This window comes from Pristis pectinata, chromosome 8 (assembly GCF_009764475.1).
Source record: "Pristis pectinata isolate sPriPec2 chromosome 8, sPriPec2.1.pri, whole genome shotgun sequence".
Lineage (NCBI taxonomy): Eukaryota > Metazoa > Chordata > Chondrichthyes > Rhinopristiformes > Pristidae > Pristis > Pristis pectinata.
The window spans coordinates 20,629,531-20,637,028 of NC_067412.1; positions in this window are offsets into that span (position 1 = coordinate 20,629,531).

Below are 7,498 nucleotides of genomic sequence, written 5' to 3' on the forward strand. Positions count from 1 at the left end.
GGTTGTTCCACTTTCCAAACACCCTCTGCAGATCACACAAAATTTAGCAGTATTGTGAAGAGGAAAGTGATAGACTGTGGCAGGATGTGAACAGGCCGGTGGAATAGGCAGGCACATGGCAGATGAAGGTTAATGAAGAGAAAAGTGAGGTGATACAATACAGAATAAAGGATATTGTTCTTGACAGGGTGCAGGAAAAGAGGGACTTGGCGGTTTGTGTTCACAAATCATTAAGGGTGTATGACTTATTAACTTGGAAGTAGTTAATAAGACATACACAATTCTAGGCTTTGCCAATAAAGAGTGTGAAAGCAGGGAAGCTGTGCTTAACTTTATAAAACATTGGCCCAGCCTCTACTGGAGTATGGTGTGAATTTCTGGTCACCACATTATAGGTAGGTTGTGAAGGCATTAGAGAAGTACAGAAAAGATTAACAAGAAAGGTTCCTAGGATGAGGGACTGCAGTCACAGGGATAGATTACACAGGATGGAACTGCTTTCTTTGAAGAAAAGACTTGAGAGATTTGATATAAGTAGATAAAATGATGAACGATCTGGATAGAGTGTATAGTGGCTGGCTGTTCCCACTGGTGTAAGGGTCAAAGATAAAAGGTCACAGGTATAAAATAAAGGGCAAGGGAATTAAGATTGACCCGGGAAAATCTTTTTGTGCAGGGTATGGATGAAATCTGGATTGCACTGCCTACAGATGTGCTAGAATTAGGTTAAACGGTGGAGTTCAAGAGGAAATTGGATAATTATATGGTGTAGGAAAAAAATGCAAGGTTATAATGAAAGGACAGTTGGTGAAACTGGTAAGTTTCTCTGGTAGAGGGTTGGCATGGACATGATGGGCCGAATAGCCTCCTCTGTGATGTAACCATTCCAGAATGCCATGAAAATTTATGGCACTCAGTTAACCCAGAAAAGTGTATCAAAAGCTAACAGTTCAAGTACAATCTTGCTGTTTGAAAATATATTGTTAGAAAGACTTTTTAATAGTTAATACATATTCCAAACCCTAACCAGATTAGCCTGGAGTCTCCAGGAATTAACTATTAATCTTCCGAACAGCTATTTCAGACTCTACAAAAAAAATCATAATGAGCTAAAAATAATCAACATCTTAACTTTCAGTTACTTATTAAATACAAATATATTGGTTGGTGAAAAAGGCAGATTACTTGTCAGATAAGACAAACCATTAGAACTAGTAGCAAGTTTTTCCACATAGAGGGTGGTGAGTATATGGAACGAGCTGCCAGAGGAAATGTTAGCAGCGGCTACGATTATGACAGTTAAAAGGAATTTGGACAGTTACACGGATAGGAAAGGTTTTGAGGGAAATGGGCCAAACACAGGCAAGTGAGACTAGCTCAATTAGGCAACTTGGTCAGCATGGACGAGTTGGGCCAAATGGCCTGTTTCTGTACTGAATCACTCTATGACTCTAAGCAGATTTATGGGGATGGAAGCTGCAACACTGACAACTTTTTTTCCACTCTGGTTATCACTGAGCCAAGGGAAGTGGAGGAGTGTTGGCTGTGTGCAACCTGGCTTTGGTCCTGGAAGTCCAGAGAGTCTGACAGGTGAACTAATGATATAAATAGAAATGGAGCATTTAGCAGAGTTGGAAACTTTTACCAGGACACAGATTAAAACTGCAGGGCAATGTCACTCTCATCAGCAGGTGGCTAACTATCTGTTACGTGTGGTTACCAACCCTCCAGCTACTGAGAGAAATTTTCCCCCTATCCACTTCATTAACGTCCTTAGAATGTTAATACCTCTATTAAATCTCTATTTAACCTTATGAAAATATAAACTATGAGGAAAAGGTAAATATCCTGTGGTCCATCCAGCTGGCCTCATAAAATTGTGATATCTTGTGCACTACAATATATACAATGTCCACCCCAACTAAAATTTCAAGTTCAAGTGTATTGTTGTCAGAGGCATACATACACAGGGTATAAATGCCATGAAAATTAGCTTTTTGCAGCAGCAGCTCAGTACTTTACAAGATGAGGGCAACCATAAAATAACATAAACTTAAATTAACACAAATTATACATAACTTATACATGTGCAAAATAAAGGACAAAATAAACATAACAACACTAGGGCAAGATTGAGAGAGAGAAGAAAAAAATATAGTCCGAGGTAGTGTTAAGGTTTTTCAGGTCGGTTCGGGAACCTGATGGCACTGCGGAAGAGCTGCTGTTGAACCTTAAAGTGTGGGTCTTCAGGCTCCTGTACCTCCTGCCTGATGGCAGCATCCAGAGAGGGCATGGTCCAGATGGTGGAGGTCCCTGATGATGGATGCCGCCTGAGTCATTGCCTCTTGTACACGCCTTCAGTGGTGGGGAGAGCTGTACCTGTGATGGAACTGGCTGCGTCCACCACTCTCTGTAGCCCCTCGCGTTCCTGTGCATTGTAGTTTCCATACCAGGTCGTGATGCAACCAGTCAGAATGCTTTCCACTATACATCTGTTGAAGTTTGTCAAAGTGTTCTGTGACATGCCAAATCTCCTTAAACTTCTCAGAAAGGAGATATGCTGGTGCATCTTCTTCATTGATGTGCTGGGCCCAGGATAGGTCCTCCGAGATGTTGACACCCAGGAACTTGAAGCTGCCCACTGCTGTGTGTTTGCCTGACTTCTCCTTCCTAGGGTCTACAATCAGTTCCTTGGTCTTGCTGATATTGTTGTTACGACACTACACAACCAGCTAGAGGCATGGGATCTCTGGGAGAAGCAAAAAACAGATAAAAACCCAAGCCATTATGGGTAAGATATTGGGATATTCTTCTATGCAATTATCAGCAATCAAAATTATTGCAAAAAGGTTAGCTGAGTTTAAATTTCCAGCAGTATCTATGTCTTGTAGGGGACAATGCGTATCCAACCAGAAGGTTCAGTTCTCATTTGAAGAAATTCAGAAAATCAGTATCCTTCACAAAAAACAATAAGCTCTTTGAGAAATCCAGGCTTTGAAAGAAGAAGCAACTCCTGAGATGTCTAACCTAAATCAAGTCTTATGCAACTTCATATTGTGGATCCTGCTCATCTCTAATCTGTTTAGTCTGTCATGAGTTTTAGATGCTTGAAAAAGAAGAAACAACAAAGGGCAAGTACAATTTTTGTGCTGTGCTCCCTTCCCAAAGTCAGTAACAAACTTGTTTTTACGTAATAAAATAGATCAAATTTTCTGGGATAAAAAGAGAAAATGCTGGAAACACTCAGCAGGTCAGGCAGCATCAGTGGAAACAGAAACAGTTTTTCAGGTCTGGGACCCCTCATCAGAACCTAACCTGAAATATGAACAGTTTATCTTTCCAGAGGCGTTGCCTGACCTGCCAAGTGCTTCCAGCATTTTCTGTTTTTATTTCGGATTTCCAACATATGCAGTTTTATTTCCAAATTTTCTATAAATGCATTGCCACAGTGCTCCCCTGTGGTAATCATTAAATATTACAACTAGAATTGATTACATAAAGCTTTTCTGTTCAGTTGATTGACAGCCACGTGTGGCGAGAACAATTCCAGATTATTTTGTTCCTTCACTTAACTGATTTATTTTGTCACTGGTACCATTCTACTAAATCTCCTTTGCATCCTTTCCAAGGCCTTGGCATCCTTCCCAAAGTGTGATGTTCAGAACTGGACACAATAATGTAGTGGAAATATAAGATTGTCATCACTGTATTGCAAAAATAAAAGGCAACTTTTTCAGCAGTCCAACCCACCCCACACACCCACCCTCTGAACTTCTTGTTAACAATGATAATTAGCAGTGTTTATTTATTTATGGCAACGGTATTTCTTGCTTCTTTTAACAGCACTCAACAGCTCTTGATCTTGTACAGAGATGAAGAAATTCTTACAGGGCTGTTGGTTAGTTTTGGGCACCAGAATTTCTATATAAACATGGTGTGTTGCTTGAACTACAGGAATTTGGCAATGTTACACTTTGCCCTTTCCAAAACCAGCACTTCCAACATCATGAAATAGCCAGAACCATCTGATGTAATGCCCTAATCAATTCATTGCTAGACTATGGAACTTCCTAAGGTACTCATGAATCTCAGGTTCCTGCTAACTCTTGTCAAAAATTGCAGGTGAATTTTCTATCGGGATGCTTTTCTTCTCTGCTATAACTTTAGTGAAACCTCAGGAAAATAAGGCACAATGTTGATCACATACATTTTCCGGATTTTTTTTCCGGCTTTTCTGCAGATTAGGGAGAAAATTTCTTTCCCCAACCATGGCAATTCAGTATATTGTCTTTGCAGATCCAACAAACTATTCTAAAGTAACTTACATTGTTAGATTCTCCTCCTGTGTTACACACTGTAGTTTATTACTACTTGGGTGACATTCCCACAACTGCCCCTTTCTTATCTTATTATCTCCAAAACCACCTTATGTTCCTGTTCAATTCTCAAACTCCATCTATGTTTAGTCTGTTTGTTCCCTTTTTTTTATTAAACTCTGAATCATCTCCAGATGTAAAGTTTCTCTCTGATCCCCATTTCCAGTTAATTTCCACACAATGTTATCCATAATGTCCCTAATAATGAGCCTTTAGGGATTCCACTAATCTCACTCTTGCCCTTTCATAATCTCTTTATTTCTTATGATTGTGATGATTTGTGATACCATTTAAGTAGACTTCACCCAATCTATTCCTTCTGAATGTGTGAACCACCTGTTGTGTGATATTGTCTCAATAGCTTTGTGCAAATAGAATATATCTTGTTCAGTGTGAGTGGAATTTGGGTCTTGATTACACAGAAACAATGCTGTAGTTCAAGTTTTGATACATGAAACTTGATCTCCTCTGGCTGATGACATATCTTGCATTTAGGTAGAACCACAAGGAATCAGAGCTATAGTAGGCATCTGAGCATTGGAACATGTTCTGCCATTCATCACAATCATGGTAGTTCTTCTTCCTTAGCAGCATTTTCCAGCACTATCCTCATATCCTTGATTGAGTTGATTCCCAGAAATCTATTGACCTCTGTTTTGAATAAGCAAAATAATTGAACATCCACAGTCCTTTGGGGTAGGTTCATCATCCTCTGTGTGAAGAAATTTCTAAACATCTTGCCCCTTATCCTCAATTGTGCCCTCTGCACTTAGATTCCTCAGTAAAGAGAAATATCCTCCCCTCGCCTGGCCTGTCAAGCTCTTTAAGAACTTTGTACATTTCTTGTCTCTTAATCTCTAAAGCGGTGTTTTTCAAAACTCCAAAGTGGTGTTTTTTAAAATGGGGGCCGCAACCCTTGATAGGTCACAGGATGTTAAAAAAAAAATAGGTGGCCAAAATTGATTTTACTCACAGCTGGATCCAGCTCAAAAGAGGTAGAGTGTGGCTGCCTGTTTTGTAAGTTAGCAACTGCTGTTCTAACAGAGTTGTACCTTGTAATATCAAAACAGATCACTGCTTGTAAGTATCACACATTCCAAAGGTATGGAAGTAGTTTGAAGGCTGGTTCTTGTTGATATCAATAGTTTATTTAGACCCTCAAATAGATTTATAGTTAGCTACTATTATTATTAATAATAATTAAATATATCATTAATAATAAATATTATTATTTGCTTACGTGGGTGAATCATTTGGTTAAAATGGGTTGCCTTAAAAATAAGTTCAAGACAACTCCTCTAAAGAATACAGTCCCAATTTCTCCTCATACAGCGGACTCACCATCCCTGGAATCAGTCTAGTAAATCTTTAATACACTTCCTCTATGGCAAGTGCAACTTTTCTTGGGTAAGGAGACTAATGATGTTCTTAATATTCCAGATGCAGTCTCACCAGTGCCCTATACAACAGCAATAAGACTTCCTTACTCCTGAAATCAAACCCTCTAGTAATAAAGGCTAACATTTCATTTGTCTTGCTTATCGCTTGCAGCAAACATATATTGGCCTTTACTGATGTGTACAAGCACGCCTTGGTGCCTTTGAACATCAACACTACCTAATCTCTCACCATGTAATGAATAGTATGCCTTTTGATTGTGTGCACCAAAGTGGAAGACTTTACAATTTTCCACTTTAAATTTCATTTTTTTATATTCTTGTCTCTTTTTCAATCCATGTTCATACAATACTCCCAATTCCACATGTTCTAATCTTGTTAAGTAATCTCCTGCATGGGACTTTATCAAAAGCCTTCACAAAATCCAAATATAGTATATCTACTGCTTTTCCTCACCTATTCTACTAGTCACATCCTCAAAGAATGCATGGAGATTAGGGAAAATCATGTTTGCCTAATCAATGTGATTGTCCCAGACATCCTTAGCATCCTGAAATTTCTACATCCCTCAGAATGGGTATTTAATTTCCAGCCATGTTTCTTGTTCATTAAATTATTAACTTCACTTAACAAAAATAAACACTTTACTCCAACTCCAACGTAAGAGATAGAACCATCAAATAATATTCTTTCCATGTATTCCTACCTATAAAGTTTCCATGTAACCTAGCTGTTCAATGTGCTTTCAGTTAGTTCCCTCCTGTTTAGTTCAATGACAGCATTGTATAGTGCCTTGAAACATTGCTTTACTGGGTCAAAATGTTTTTAACTGAGCACAGTAACAAACAATATTAAGTAAATGCTTGAAGGCAAGTCAATAAGCAGGACGAGAGGCAGTTTAACATAAACTTCCCTCTCAGAGCAACCATATTTTCTGTTTTATTTTAGATTCTCAATATTTGTGTCATTATTGATCTGCTCAAGTCGAATCTTTCATTGAGATAAAATGACAACTTTTAAAAAGCATTTGCCTCTGTAAGTTATACAAACCACATCTCAAACATGATCCAATACTATAATTTGTATCAAAATATGGCAAGTTTACCAGAGAGAGGAGGGTTTTGCTATTCACATAAGTCACCTGAAAATTCAGTCTTGGTTACTTAGAGCAGAGTGTACATCATGCTTGACAGTAGTAATACCCACTTATCTCCACCCTGGCTGGAAAACGTTGTCATTTTTCGCAACCAATAAGCAATATAATCGAAAGATGATATTTTCTGTGATTCGACGAACAGGAATTGTTTTTACTCAGACACTCAGATTTTCGGGTCATGTGCGTTTGAAATTGAAGCTTAATTTTGTCGCAAATATTCATGGCAGGATTTTCCAATAAAGTACCAGACAAAATGAGTGAAATGGTCTGGCGTGGACTCGATGGGCTGAATGACCTCATTCTGTGCCCTGACTTTAGCTCTCAGACCCACTGTGGAATTCACGAGATTGGGCACCAAGCGTTGGAATAGCAGAGCCATTAGAAACGCAGGAGGGCAGAGAATCAGAGCAGCAGCGACATACTGCAATGGCAAGGAGATAATCCCTGAGAGGGTCCGTGTAGCCATGTGGCCATGTGGCTATGTGGCTGGAGCAGACCCGGAAGTGTTGCCGTCAGCGACAGCCAATGAGGGGCAGGTCTGGTTGCCAGGTGACGTTGGCCCGTTTGA